Source organism: Chiloscyllium punctatum, chromosome 10, assembly GCF_047496795.1.
Source record: "Chiloscyllium punctatum isolate Juve2018m chromosome 10, sChiPun1.3, whole genome shotgun sequence".
Lineage (NCBI taxonomy): Eukaryota > Metazoa > Chordata > Chondrichthyes > Orectolobiformes > Hemiscylliidae > Chiloscyllium > Chiloscyllium punctatum.
In genome coordinates, this window is record NC_092748.1 from 100,890,510 (window position 1) to 100,906,585 (window position 16,076).

General features: G+C 41.1%; 1 protein-coding gene and 1 non-coding gene across 4 annotated transcripts in view; one reads left to right on the forward strand and one right to left on the reverse strand.

Annotated features, from left to right (window-relative positions):
* ralba (v-ral simian leukemia viral oncogene homolog Ba (ras related)) overlaps positions 1 to 5,727 on the reverse strand; it is a 71,526-nt gene extending 65,799 nt beyond the window's left edge. Inside the window, exon 1 of one of the 3 annotated variants that reach the window (XM_072579881.1) lies at positions 5,628 to 5,727. The gene's annotated coding sequence lies outside the window, so the exon portion shown is untranslated. Of the gene's footprint in view, positions 1 to 4,873; positions 4,893 to 5,627 lie in introns of those variants that run through there. The other 2 variants (XM_072579882.1, XM_072579883.1) reach the window with 2 other exon arrangements.
* An 8,199-nt stretch (positions 5,728 to 13,926) lies between these two features.
* Positions 13,927 to 13,999, forward strand: trnak-cuu (transfer RNA lysine (anticodon CUU)). Its single transcript has one exon. It is a non-coding gene; the product is annotated as a tRNA-Lys (tRNA).
* The last annotated feature ends 2,077 nt before the right edge of the window (positions 14,000 to 16,076 follow it).

The following is a 16,076-nucleotide window of genomic DNA, read 5'->3' on the forward strand; positions in this document are numbered from 1 at the left end:
CAGGAGTTGGGGGCCCTGCCATTTGTGATTAACAAACAATTTAGACTTAAACTTGATCAGAAAGTTTGCATACTATACAGAAATTAGTGGGGATGCATATAGTGAAGAGGACCCTTTTAGATTACAGGATGGAGTTGGCTAGTCAGATGGGCTGACCAGTGGCAAATGGACTTCAAAACGCAAGTGTAAGATGATTTGGGCAAGACAAATAAGGAAAGGGAATACAAGTATTAGGACTCTGGGAGGCTCCAACAATCAGAAGGATGCTGGAATGCATACCCATCAGTCCCTTAAGATAGCAAGACAGGTAGATAAAGTGACCAAGGTGGCACATGGGATGCTTGGCTCCATCAGATGAGACACAGACTTTAAGAGTACAGAAGTTACATTGGAACTGTATTTAAAAAGTTGGTTAGACTAGAATATGGTGTCCAGTTCTGGAATCCACATTATTGGAGCAGAGTGATTGCAATGGAGGGCGCAGAGTATATTTACTAGGATGTTGCATTTGTTGGAGTGTTTCAGTTAAGAGATTGGAATACTGGAGTTGTTTTCCTTAGAGCAGAGGAGATGGAGAACAACATGATTGGGATATATAAAATAAAGGACATAACTAGGATGGACATTAAATTTTTCCCACTTGGCAGAGGGATCCATGACCAGAGTACATAGATTTCAGACAAGGAGGGGGAAAATGCAGAGGGAATAAAAATTAATTTCACCCACAAGAAGGTAAGAATCAAACTTAAGTGTGGTTGAGGTAGAAACCCTCAATATTTAACTGCACTTGAAATGCCAAGGCATACAAGACTATGGGTTGAAAAGTGACACTGGAAAAGCACAGCAGGTCAAGCAGCATCCGAGGAGCAAGAGAGTCGATGTTTCAGGCATAAGCCCTTCATGAAGACACTGCTTAATCTGCTAAGCTTTTCCAGCGCCACACTTTTCAACTGACTGTCCAGCTTCTGCAGTCCTCTTTCTCCCATTCAAGACTGAATCAAGTGCTGAAAAACAGAATTAGCATAGTTAGAAGGATGTTTTTGACTGACGCAAAGTCAAATGGGATTTCTATACTGTAGATCACAATGACCAAGTTTTTTTGCACCAAATCTCTACTGACAGCCCATAATATATTGATTAAAAATATTTCTGAACATTATCCTCAAATCTGATTTTGCAAGCATGAATTGATTTTTTGGGATCATCGCCATTACCCCAATACATACCAGATTAATTGACAAGTTCCTTTCAGACTAACTTGCGGCTGAGGAACCCTTTGTTTCTCAACGTATTATCCATAATTACCCTACATTGCTTTCTCCTGCCCTTCTACAGCCTGGAAAAATTGCACAGACTCAAACACTTTGAAAGGCCAAAGATTTCATGTCAGATGATTTAGTGATTAACCCAGTATCTAGCTGACAGACCCAAAATGTAGTTTTAACTTCCTTTTCTCTGCAGATGTTATTTGACCTGAGTGCGACCAGTCTCTGGATTTTTTTGTAAACCTGCATCCTGTTTGTTTTATAGACAGGACATGAGTGACCATCATTCCCAATTCTCTTTCCATTTCACCTTCACCAAAAAAAGTTACTACATGAAATTTACTTCTCTCCAATGTTGACTCTTTGCTAAAGCACGGTTTCAGTTTTATCAAGCATCTTTGTGATTCAGTGGTTAGCACTGCTGCCTCTCAGCACCAGGGAGTTAGGTTCAATCCCAACCTTCAGTGACTGGTTGGAGTTTGCATACTTGCCCTGTATCTGCAGGAGTTTCCTCTGGGTGCTCTGGTTTCTTGCCACAAATCAAAGATGCACAGGTCAGGTGGACAGTCCATGGTAAATATGGAGTTACAGGGATAAGGTGGGGAGTCTGGGTCTAGGCAGGAGGCTCTTTGGAGGGTTGGTGTGGACTCAATGGGCCAAAATCTACACTGTAGCGATTCTATGATCTTTGGAAGATGAAGTATTGAACGGACACTTGCAAGCTAATGAATTAGAGAGTATCACATCCAAGCACAGTTTCCTCCCTTATCTGCATGCATTCAATGCCAAGTTAATGAAAAGAAATCAAGAGTAAGAGCTGTTTTTCCTTGGCCACACACAACACAAGTAGAGACACCAAGTATAGCTCTATTACTCAGGAGCAGAGTTCAACACAACTATGACAGAAGGACAAAAATAATCAAGGAGCAGTAAGGGATACTGCAGTCACAGGAATTACACCAAGGTCAGTAATTGTCACGTTAGTGTTAAAGATATTAAACAGATACCTATACTGTGGGAAGCAATGGCCTAATGGTATGTCACTCAGTTATTATTCCAGAGACTCTATTGACTGAATGCCCTCTGGGCAACTAGGGATAAGCAATAAATGCTGGTCTAGCCAGCAACACCCTGTGAATAAATTTTAAATTTAAAAACAAATTTAGCTTGCTTTAGTTTGGATTTAAAAAGCTCAACATGGAGAAAAGAATGACTTATTAGCACTACACACACATGCAAATGAACTGAAGATTACATAACGAAATGCTCCACACACCTTTGGCTGCTGTCCTTGCAAAACCTCCTCCACACACCCAACTGGTGAAAACTCAAAAGGTGGTTGAAACCATCTGTTACACCTCAATTACCTCCTCACGATAATCATTTAATAACCCTACTACCCACCATTGATCCAGGTGCCTCAAGTGGAGCAATCTTTCCAATCAGGATTCATCATCTAACCATTGTTTGGATCAAGAAATGGGAAAAACTAATCAAGACCAAGAATGACCCTTGCTAAACAGGTTCAGGACAAGACTGTTGCAGCCAAATTCCATCACTAGGGCCTCAGTTCAAATGTATGTGCAGTCACAAAAAAAAACCAACACAGCACAATAGAGGAGTGTCACCTCTACAAAGGTAGACCATCAACCCAAATAAACCCAATATTTGGCTCCAAGGATTTGCATTCGCTAACTAAAATTAGTGCAGCATTTAACTGAGTGTAGCAAGGAACCTTACCAAAACTAGTGTCAACAAGAATCAGGAAAACGCTTCTGGTTGGAGCTCTACTTAGCACAAAGGATAGATAGCGGTAGTTGGAAGTCAGTCAATCAACTCAATCCCATGATATCACTGCAGGTGTTCTTCAGGGCAGTGTCCTCTATGCCCAATGATCTCCAGCTGTTTCAGTGGCCCCTCTCACCATTATAAATGGTGAAACATAGGAATGTTCACTGATGATTTTACAATGCTCAGCACCAAATTAGATTCCTTAAATCTGGAAGGAGTGCATGTCAATCTGCAGTAAGACCTTGACAAATTGAGGCTTGGACTAATAAATAGCGAGGGAGAAATATTGGGCAATGACTATCTCAGAATCTAACCAACCTTTGACACTAATGGCATTATTATTACAATCGACTGGCAACATCCATTTACCAGAATTTAAACTAGATATCAATTTCTACAAGAAACTGTTAGAGTCTGGAAATTAAGCAGCACATCCTGACCTCCCCATCTCATTAAAGCCAATCTACCTTTTAAATGCATAAGTCAGAAGTGAAGGAATATAGCCGACTTGCAGTGAATGGTGGGTCATTAATTTTGAAATTAATACCTTTGCTTAATAAAAACTTAAAGGGATACAGGCCAAAAGGTAAATATATGGTGTTAGGCCACGGATCAGCCATGATCTCACTGAATGGTGCATCAGACTTGAATGGCTTACTCCTGTGCCTGAGAGCAACTCAAGCCATCCCATTCGAGGCAGCCAACTATCCAGCCAATAGCTTGAACATTCACTCCCTTCAGCATAGTGCACTGAGGCAGTACACGCCATCTACAAGATGCACTGCAGAAACTCAAAGCTCATTTATAATCATTGAAAACAGTGACTTTTCCCACATAGAATCACAAAGGTAACAGATGCATGAGGACACCATCAGCTAAAAACCCCCTTCAAGCCACACACCACTTTAACTTGGAATGGCATTACCAATCCTGTATTGTCACAGTTAAATCTTGGAACACTCTCCCTAATGACATTGTTGGTATATTTAAACCACGTGGACAACAACTGTTCAAGACAATAGTTCACTGCTAATTTCTCAAGCACAACAAGAGCAATAAATTCCAGCCTAACTAGTGGTACAGTCATCTTGAACAAATTAAAATGATTAGCAAAGAATTACTTCTCTCTCATGCTTCTCAAAGTGAAGTAGCCCAAAAAAATAAAATAGCAGATGAATTCAATCAATATTACTGTCCTCTGGGATGTTTGAAAAGTTTTATTTGAATTTCTACAAAATAAAAGTTTTAGAAGCAATGACAGGAGTGAAACAAAAATGTAAAATGCCAGAATGAAGTTAAAACATATTCAAAATAATTACTTAAAGTTGAAACTCACCTTTTTATAGCAGAGCATGTGGGTGTGATCAACACCAGAAAATCCAAAATAAAGTTCTGGTCAAGCTCCTGTTTAAGTGAATCAGGAGCCCATGCACCACATCAAATATCCATTCACTCTACCACTATCTCCCTGCTGCTGCAGTATGTTTTACCTACCGGATGCACTGCAGCAAATGTAAGGTTTCTTCGACAGCACCTACCTAACCAACAATATATATGACAACATTAACAGATGAATAGGAACATCTTTTCCAGATCACATCTTCCTACCTGGAATTACTTATCATTTCTGTACACAGTTAACAGATAAAATTTCTGAAATCCACTACATAACAGACTGCAGCAGTTCAAGGTAGCAGGCAGATCACCACCACCTTCTCAAAGGAAACCAGAGATAGTCAATAATTCAGTCCTTCAAACAGCAATGACATTAGTTCAACCTTTTAAAAGACTACCGAAAAAAAAGCTTAAATACTAACAGCTTTTAGCACGTCGGCAGGTTTTCACTGATCTCCTAGTGACATTTCACATTTTGCAAAAGTCAGCCAGTCATCGCTGTTTGGTACCAGATCTTAAACAACTGTTTACTCATTTACGAGTAAAACGTTGGTTGAGTTCTAATTGATTCAAGGGAAGTGGGTGGGGTTGGAGGAAGAAAAATTAAAGAACCTTGTTTCTTTTTCCCCAAAAAGTGGAGACGCCTGTTTGGAAATAAAAACGATCAGAGTGGGGTGTGGTGGAGCTACAAGAATAAAACTTCCCGATTTCTTCGGTTTCCTTTCGTGTACTGAAGATTTGTGTATAACAAACAAACACACAAACTCAGAACCAAACGGTGGGGGGTGGGGGGGTGGGGGGGTGGGGAGAGAAGAAAGTGGGACACGGTGCTGAGTTACCAGCCCAACAGCTCCTAATGGACAGGCGGCTCATTGCTGCCAGGGATTGGAGTCTGGAGCAGGAGAAACCCTGACAAGAACAGCAACCAAACTTGCTCAGTCGGCCCTGCTCCGCCCCGCCATCACGTCCATTGGTTAATCGGTGAGTGAACGCAGATCCTATTGGCCCACCTGTTCGTCAATCAAACTCCCCCCTCCACCTGTGCTTGGTTGAGCGGTCACGGTTTTCTCTACACTCTCTCTCTCTCTCTAAAGTAAATGTTTTCTGAATGAACTCGTGGAGGGGAGAGGAACAGCAGCAACGCCGGACAAAACAAGAAAAGGTGCGGCTACTTACAAGCTTATAGACGGACGGACATGAACACAGCAAGACGCTAGTTCGTTCACTCACTCACTCCATGGGCTGCTATCCTCCGCCACCGGAGCAGACAGGAAATGACGGAGCGTGTCCCGCCCCCCGAAAAGTGTCCGCCCGCCTGTGGGCGGGGCCTAACCAAGGCTCCTCCCCCCCCCCACTGCACCCATGAATGTTCCGGCAGCTCCTCAGGGGGAAAGGCAGAGCTTGGAAATACTGTAATAGGTCACAAAGATTAAAAATCACACAACACCAGGTTATAGTCCAACAGGTTTATTTGGAAGCGCTAGCTTTCTGAGCGCTGCTCCTTCATCAGGTGGTTGTGGAGAATAGATTGCAAGACACAGAACTTATAGCAAAAGTTTACAGGGTGATGTATTATATAGTGAAAAAGACCTGGATTGTTTAAGTCTCCCATCTTTTAGAATGACAGGTAATAGGTCAGACAGTCACTTCTTTAATAACCGGGGAAGGTCAAGTTTAATAAAAACAAAGTCAAGCCAATGGCTATGGATTAAGCATTGGAAAATGGGATTGGAATAGTAGGTACGGAAACAGAAATTGCTGAAAAAGCTCAGCAGATCTGGTAGCTTCTGTGGAGAGAAATCAGAGTTAACATTTGGGGCCCAGTGATCCTCCTTCAGAATGTTAAAAATCACACAACACCAGATTATGGTCCAACAGGTTTATTTGGAGGTACAAGTTTTCGGAGCGCTGCTCCTTTATCCCCGTTGGACTATAACCTGGTGTTGTGTGATTTTTAACCTTGTCCAGTCCAGACCTACACCAGCACCTCCACACCTTCAGAACGTCACTGGACTAAAAACGTTAACTCTGATTTCTCTCCACAGATGCGTCCTTTAGTTTTTATTTAAAATAGTATATGATTGCTTTTGATTGCCCATTAACATTGATTTTCCTGCTCCTCAGATTCTGCCTGACCTGCTGTGCTTTACCAGCACCACTCCAATCTCCAGTATCTGCAGTTCCCACTTCTGGCTGGTTAGATGGGACAAAGGGCCTTTTCACTGCTGTAGGTCTCAATGGTTTTAGAAAGGTAAAGCCTCCATAGTCCCATTGTCTCGTTAGAGAGAGTGCCACCATGCAACGGGCAAGGGGAGAGGGTGAGAAGAAGTCTTTCCGAGTCAGCAAATGTATTAAGGGGATGTAGTCCGAGGGCTGCTAAATGAAGTTAGGACACAGATCGACCACAATCTCATTAAGTGACAGAACAGGCTTAAGAAGCTGAATAACCTACTCCTGTTTCGATGGAATGTCAGCCAGTATGGGAATTGAACCTGTGCTTTTGGCAATAATCTGCATCGCAAACCAGTCATCCAACTAACTGTGAGAAGTCCTGAGAATCTGGAAATAGACTTTTTTTTAAAAACTGCTGAAGGAACTTGGCTAGTCTGAAGGCATCTGAAATTGACTTAACATCTTGTCAGGACCAGGAGATTTAGCCACCTTCATACATACTAATACATCCAACATCACCTCTGTGATATGGATTGTCCCTGAGAATTGACGACAAACCTCCTCCAAATTCCCATGTCTTCATGTCTTTCTCCATGGTAAACAAAAGAAATTCATTGCAGACCTCAACCATCTCTGGATTCTACACATTCATGCCCTCACCTTGGTCCTTGAGAGGCCCTATTCTCTCTCTAGTTATTCTTTTTTGCAAGGTTTGTGAAGGTTTGTAGCTCAGGTTGAGGTTTAGGGTGTAGGTTTGCTCGCTGAGCTGTAGGTTTGATATCCAGATGTTTCATTACCTGGCTAGGTAACATAATCAGTGGCAACCTCCAAGTGAAGCAAAGCTGTTGTCTCCTGCTTTCTATTTATATGTTTGTCCTGGATGGGGTTCCTGGGGCTTGTGATGATGTAATTTCCTGGTTGTTTTCTGAGGGGTTGATAGATAGTATCTAGATCTATGTGTTTGTTTATGGCGTTGTGGTTGGAGTGCCAGGCCTCTAGGAATTCTCTGGCATGTCTTTGCTTAGCCTGTCCCAGAATAGATATGTTGTCCCAGTCGAAATGGTGGGTTTTTTTCCTCTGTGTAGGGCTACGAGGGAGAGAGGGTTGTGTCTTTTTGTGGCTGCTGGTGTTTGTGTATCCTGGTGGCTAACTTTCTTCCTGTTTGTCCTATGTAGTGTTTCTGGCAGTCCTTGCATGGAATTTTGTGGATGACGTAGGTTTTATCCATGGGTTGTACTGGGTCTTTTAGGTTTGTTAGTTTTTGTTTGAGAGTGTTGGTGGGTTTGTGTGCTACTAGGATTCCAAGGGGTCTTAGTAGTCTGGCTGTCATTTCTGAAACTTCTTTGATGTATGGTAAGGTGGTTAGGGTTTCTGGCTGTGTTAGGTCTGCTTGTCGTGGTTTGTTCTTGAGAAATCTGTGGACTGTATTTTTTGAGTATCCGTTCTTCTTGAATAAGTTGTATAGGTGGTTCTCCTCTGTTTTCCGAAGTTTGTCTGTGCTGCAGTGTGAGGTGGCTCGTTGGAATAGTGTTCTGATACAGCTTCGTTTGTGTGTGTTGGGATGATTGCTGGTATAGTTAAGTATTTGGTCAGTGTTTGGCGGTTTTCTGTATACGCAGGTTTGTAGTTCTCCTTTGTCCATTCTTTCGACTGTGACGCCCAGGAATGCAAGTTTGTTGCCGGTTTCTTCCTCCTTGGTGAACTTTATGCCTGTGTTATTCTTTTTCCTTTAATATACTTGAAAGAACCTCTTTGGATTCACTCTAGGGCGGCACGGTGGCACAGTGGTTAGCACTGCTGCACAGCATCAGAGACTTGGGTTCAATTCCCGCTTCAGGCAACTGTCTGTGTGGAGTTTGCACATTCTCCCCGTGTCTGCGTGGATTTCCTCCAGGTGCTCCAGTTTCCTCCCCCAGTCCAAAGATGTGCAGGTTAGGTAAATTGGCCATGCTAAATTGCCCATAGTGTTAGATGTAGGGGAATGGGTCTGGGTGGATTGCTCTTCGGAGGGTCGGTGTGGACTTGTTGGGCCGAAGGGCTTGTTTCCACACTCTAAGTAATCTAATCTTAATTCCTTTGTGAAATCTGAAGGAGCTGGAAAAGATGATGGATTTTAATACTGGAGAGGGGGAAAAGGTGAAAGATGCAAGTGGAACAAATGGTAATAGAACCCCAGTATAAGGTGTAGTAGTAATGTCCCTAGATCTAGACGAAAAGGCATGGGTTCAAGTCCCACCTGCTTTCAAGGTGTATTCAAACATCTCTCAACAGATTAATTGAGTAGAAAATATTTTCAACCCAGAAGAAAATGTAAAAAAACAGTTCTAATGTGGTATAAATGATGTATGGATGTTAATAGCAGAAACAAATGTAGCTCTACAGAAACCAAGCCTATACAAACAGGACTAAGGTGGTTAATCAAAATGGAGGACAGAGTTCATGGTGCAAAATTGTTGAACTCAATGTTGAGTCCTCATGACTGTAAAATGTCTAGTCAGAAAATGAGGAAAAAAGTAGAAATTTTTCATCAAACCTGAAAATTAGGCTATATTGCCGGTTTTCTGATTTGTTGGATGGTATTCAACTTCGGGGTCAAACTTATTTACAAATTCAGACTACTTACTTGTGACTTATTCACATTAACAACTGGTATTATGTTGAGCATCACTAGAAATTTCAGAAATACTTTTTTAATTTGTGAAGACAATGGCAAGACATAAGAATATAAGAACCAGGAGTAGGCCATCTGGCCCTTCGAGCCTGCTCTGCCATTCAATAAGATCATGGCTGATATTTTCGTGGCCTCACCTCCACTTACCCACCCTTTTATCATAACCCTTAATTCCTTTACTGTTCAAAATGTTATCCATCTTAGCTTTAAAAACATTCAATGAGGAAGCCTCCACTATTTCATTGAGCAGGGAATTTCACAGATTCACAACCCTCTGGGTGAAGAAGTTCATTCTCAATTCAGTCCTAAATTTGCTCCCCCTAATTTTAAGGCTGTGCCCTCTTGTTCTACTTTCACCTGCCAATGGAAACATCTTCTCTTCTTCTATCGTATCGATTCCCTACATAATTTTTTATGTTTCTATAAGATCCCCCCTCAACCTTCTAAATTCCAATGAATATAATCCCAGGTGGAAGTGGGTAGTGCAAATGCTGGTGATTAGAGTCAAGATTTGAGTGGTGGTGGAAAAACACAGCAGGTCAGGCAGCATCTGAGGAGCAGGAAAATTGTGCTTTCCATTTTCCTGCTCCTGGGATGCTGCCTCACCTGCTGTGCTTTTTCCAGCACCACTCTAATCTTGAATATAATCCCAGTCTACTCAGTCTCTCCTCGTAAGCCAACCCCCTCAATTCCAGAATCAACCTAGTGAACCTCCTCTGCACACCCTCCAATGTGAGTACATCCTTTCTCAAGTAAGGAGACTAAAGCTACACACAGTACTCCAGATGTGGCCTCACTAACACCCTACACAGCTGCAACATAACTCTCTGCTTTTCAACTCAATCCCTTTAGCAATGAAGGACAAATTTCCATTTGCCTTCCTAATTACCTTCTGCGCCTGCAAACCAACCTTCTGTGAATCATGCACAAGGATGAACAGGTGTCCAGCTGAATGCTGCAGTTTTTTCAACCTTTCAAATAATGGTCCTTTTTTTACTGTTATTCCTACCAAAATGGATGACTTCACATTTATGAACATTGTACTCCATTTGCCAGCCCTTTGACCACTCACTTAAAGTATCTGTGTTCCTCTGCAAACTTTCACAGTCTTCTGCAGACTTTGCTCTAGCACTCACCTTATTGTCATCTGCAAACTTTGACACAATACATGGTATCGCCAACTTCAAATCATCTATGTAAATTGTGAATAATTGTAGTCCCAAAACTGATCCATGAGGGACACCACTGGTCAATGTTTGCCAACCAAAAAAGCTCTCATTTACCCTTACTCTTTGCTTGCCGTTGGTTAACCAATCCTCCATCCATTCTAATACATTGCCCATAATGCCATGCATCTTTATCTTAAGAATTAGCCTTTTGTGCAGCAGCTTGTCGAATGCATTTTGGAAATGTACATACAGACATCTGCTTGGTTCCCATTGTGCAATGTGCTCGTGATATCTTCATAGAATTCCAGTAAATTAGTTAAGGATGACCTGCCTTTTATGAACCCTTGCTGTATCTGTCCAATGGGTCAATTTCTATCTAGATGTCTTGCTATTTCTCCCTTGATAGATTCAAGCATTTTTCCCAACAACAGAAGTTAAGCTAACCAGCCTATAATTCCGCATCTTTTGTCTACCTCCATTTTGAAACAGTGGCGTCACATTTGCTGTTTTCCAATCTGCTGGAACTGCCCCAGACACGAGTGAATTTTGGAAAATTACCACAAGTACATTTGCCATTTCTCCTGTTGTCTCTTTTAATACCCTAGAATGCATTCCATCGGAGCCAGGAGACCTGTTTAATTTTAGCTCAAGTACCTTGCCCATTACTACTTCTTTCATGATAATGATCGTTTCTAGGTCCTCACCTATCTTAGTCTCCTTGTCAATTACTGACTTGTAATTAGTGTCCTCCACTGTGAAATATAACACAAAATACCTGTTCAATGCCTTGGCCATACCCTCATATCCCATTACTAAAGATGAGAATTTGATACATTGCTGATCACTGAAAACAAAGATTACAAATAATATTCAAATTTATAAAAACTAAAATTCAAAACGTAACTTCAAATGGAATAAAAATTAAAATTACTTTCAATAAATTTATTTTCAACTTGGATAACAGAGTAAATACCTAGAGTTGGGACAGCCTCCTGATTTTCAAATAATCTTGGATAATCAACCAGGAGAAGTGTTTAGTGGTTCAGCAGACAATATTGTGTGCTTTACACTGTCACTGAAAGTAAAAACTATCTCATGAATATGGTTTAAGATAATATAGCACAGAAGGGAGTCATTCAACCCTTAATGACTCTTTGAAAAAGCTGAGTAATTTACCAATGTTTTATCCTGTAAATTATCTCTTCAAATGCATATCCAATTATCTTTTCAAAATTCATATGAAGCTGATTGATCATCAATCGTTAAGGTTATTGTTTCCATTACTTAATAACTTCTATGTGAAAAAACGACTTAATTTTTTCTCTAGTTCTTTTGCCAATTAATTCTCATCAGTCATCCCTAGATACTTACAGCTTTGCCAGAGGAGTTGTGTTTTGCCTACTTAGTCTATTGCAATCCCTCACGATTTACCTCTATTCATTCTTCCCTTGATCCCCTCTGCTCCAAGGAGAACAAATCCAGCAAATCTCATTGTTTTCAAAACAATGAATTGTCTCATCCCTGTCAGTACCTTAATAAAGCTCCTTAGTAAACCTCTCCAGGTTTTTGACATTTTTCCTAAAGTGCGATGCAAAGCTGTACACAAAATTTCAGTTGTACACACTGTACAACTGTTGTACAAGCTGTACACACTGTAAACTTTTGCTATAAATTCTGTATCTTACAGTCTTATTCTCCACAATCACCTCATGAAGGAGCAGCACTCCAAAAGCTAATGCTTCCAAATAAACCTGTTGGACTATAACCTGGTGTGTGATTTTTAACTTTGTAGACCCCAGTCCAACACCAGTGTCTCCAAATCATGAGAAAATTCCAGCTGAGCCTTAAGCAAGGATTTTACTTTAACATTGCCTCGTTGTTTTTGTATACCATGCCCCAATTTAAAAAGCCAAGTATCCCAAACACTTTATCACCTGCTTTATAATGTGCCCTGCCACGTTCAAGGATTAAGAATATGTAGCAGAGTATTTTTGTACCCCAATAAAATGCAACCATTTAAGTTATACTGCCTACACTTGTAGTTTCTCCCAAAGCCTATGAATTCATACTCATCATATTGCATCTGCTATGCATCTACTCATTGTCCCCAATCTGTGTCCTCTTGACGACTGCTACTATTGTGCTCACTATTCCCAGTGTTGCAGAGTTTTATTTGAGGTGCACACTTTGTCATTGTACTTCCTGAAACCAATTCTAGATAGACTCATAGAGTCATAGAGATGTACAGCATGGAAACAGACCCTTCCGTCCAATCTGTCCACACCGACCAGATATCCCAACCCAATCTAGTCCCACCTGCCAGCACCCAGCCCATATCCCTCCAAACCCTTATTTATATACAACAAACAAAAAGCAATTGCCCTAATAGTTGTTGTAAAAGGTATTAATCTCTGAAAGATATACCAGATTCTTGGTGATAACAATCTCTCCCTCAACTTCAGCAAAACTAAACAGCTGATCATCAACTTCAAGAAGCAAAGAGGAAGACATGCCCCTATCTACATCAATGGAGCTGAGGTGGAGATGTTCAAGAGCGTAAAGTTCCTCAGAGTGATGTACAGCAACAATCTGTCTTAGACCATCCATGTTGATGCAATGGTCAAGAAGGTACAACCTCTTCTTCCTTGGTAATCTAAGAAAATGCGGTGTCCAACTTTCATAGTGCGCTACAGAAGGCATTCTGTACATCCTGATACATCCTTATAGAACTGCTCTGCCCAAAACCAAAAACAGAAAGTTGTAAACACAGCCCAGACCATTACGCAAGCCAAACCTCCATCCATTGACTCCATCTACACTTCTCAATACTTCGGAAAGGCAGCCAACATCATCAGTGATCCCTCCCACCCCAGTTATAATCTTTTCCAATCTCTTCTGTCAGGCAAAAGATACAAAAACTTAAACACATATACCAACAGGTTCAAGTACGGCTTCTTTTCTATTATTATTAAACTTCTGAAGGGACCTCTCAAATTTCAAATCTACTGTTGATATTGCTTTTCGCACACTTTTTTTACAACCATAACTTTGTATTCCTTGCTCTGTTCAAACACCCTCTGATCTTGATATGTTCTGATTTGCCTGTACCACACGCAAAACAAAACTTTTCACTATACTTAGGTACATGTGACAACAACAAATTAAATCGAAAGAGTAGTCCATTAAGCACTGTCTAATATGATCATGTCATTTGGAGTTGGATGGGAGAAGAGCTCTGGATTTTAAAGCAGATTGACAAACCAAGTTTCCCCATTGTTTTTATAACATTATCTATCATACCAATCTAAATTGTACCTGCTTGCTATTGTGCAATGAATGACATTTTTTAATTCAGCCTGGCGTGGGCATTGCTAGTTGGCCAGCATAAATTGCCCTTCCCTATTTGCCCTTGAGAAGGTATTTAAACCATAGTAAAAGCAGGAAGAATGAATTAAGACAGTAAGCCCGGGTAGCTCTGTCGGTAGAGCATCAGACTCTTAATCTGAAGGTCCTGGGTTCGAGTCCCTGCTCGGGCGTCGGCTTTAGTGGGCGGCACGGTAGCACAGTGGTTAGCACTGCTGCCTCACAGCACCAGAGACCTGGGTTCAATTGCCGCCTCAGGCGACTGTGTGGAGTTTGCACATTTCCTCATGTCTGCATGGGTTTCCTCCGGGTACTCCGGTTTTCTCCCACAATCCCAAAATGTGCAGATTAGGTGAATTGGCCATGCTAAATTGCCCGTAGTGTTAGGTCAAGGGGTAAATGTAGGGGAATGGGTCTGGGTGGGTTGCGCTTCAGCAGGTCGGTGTGGACTTGTTGGGCCGAAGGGCCTGTTTCCACACTGTAAGCAATCTAATCTAATCTAAAGAGAATCAGCCAGTATTTTTGTACTGCATGTTCAGATTCAAGACAAGTCGGTTTCCAAACAAGAACCTGACTTGATAGATCAAAATTTTATTTCTTTTGGTTTTAACAAAGTGAGCTTTTGCTGAAGCATAAGCACACAATTCTGCATATTTTCCTTTAATGCTTTGTGCAATGGAAATCATGTCTCATTAACTTGATTGAGTTTTTTGAAGTAGTAACAAAGAGGATCGATGAGGGAAGAGCGGTGAACATGATCTATATGGAGAAAGTGAGGTCTGCAGATGCTGGAGATCAGAGTCGAGAGTGTGTTGCTGGAAAAGCACAATATTCATTCCTGATGAAGGGCTCTGGCCCGAAACTTCGATTCTCCTGCTCATCGGATGCTGCCTGACCTGCTGTGTTTTTTCCATGATCTATATGTACCTCAGTAAGATCTTCAAGAAGGTTCTTCATGGTAGACTGTTAAGCAAGGTTAGATTACATACAATACAGGGAGAACGAGCCATTTCAATACAGAACTGGCTCAAAGGTAGAAGACAGAGAATGATGGTGGAGGTTGTTTCTCAGACAGGAGACCTGTGACCAATGATCACAGGGATCAGTGCTGGATCCACTGCTTTTTGTCATTTATATAAAAAATTTGGATGTGAACATAGGAGGTATAGTTAGTAAGTTTGCAGAAAACACTAAAATTGGAGCTGTAGTGGACTGCGAAAAAGCTTTCCACAGAATGCAATGGGATCTTGATCAGATGGGTCAATGGGCTGAGGAGTGGCAGGTGGAGTTTAATTTAGAAAAATGTGAGGTGCTGCATTTTGGAAAGGTAAATCAGGGCAAGACTTATATACATAATGATAATGTCCTAAGGAGTGTTGCTGAATAAAGAGACAATGGACTGCAGGTTCATAACACATAAAGATCATGGAGTGTTTGAACAGAGCAAGGAATACAAAGTTATGTTGTAAAAAAAGTGGGGACAATGAGTAGATGCATGGCAGATGCAATATGATGCGGATGAGTATGAATTGATAAGCTTTGGGAGAAATGACAAGTATAGGCAGTATAACTTAAATGGTTGCATTTTATTGGGGAACAAAAATACTCTGCTACATATTTTTAATCCTTGAACATGGCAGGGCACATTACAAAGCAGGTGAGAAAGTGTTTGGGATACTTGGCTTTTTAAATTGGGGCATGAAATACAAAAACAGGGAAGCAATGTTAAACTAAAATCCTTTCTTAAGGCTTAGCTGGAAGTTTATGTTCAACTTTGCATCGCACTTCAGGAAAAATGTCAAAAACCTTGAGAGGTTTACTAAGGAGCTTTATTAAGGTACTAGGTAAAAACAATGACTGCAGATGCTGGAAACCAGAGTCTAGATTAGAGTGGTGCTGGAAAAGCACAGCAGTTCAGGCAGTATCCAAGGAGCAGTAGTACTGCCAGGGATGAGACAATTCAATGATTTGAAAACAATGAGATTTGCTGGATTTGGTCTCCTTGGAGCAGAGGAGATCAAGGGAAGACTGAATAGAGGTAAATTGTGAGGGATTGCAATAGACTAAGTAGGCAAAACACGACTCCTCTGGCAAATGGGTCAGCATCTAGGATGACAGATGAGAAATAATTGGCAAAAGAACTAGAGGAAAAATTAGGTGACATTATTTGAAAATCAGGAGGCTGTCCCAACTTTAGGTATTTACTCTGTTATCCAAATAGAAAATAAATTTATTGTAAGTAATTTTAGT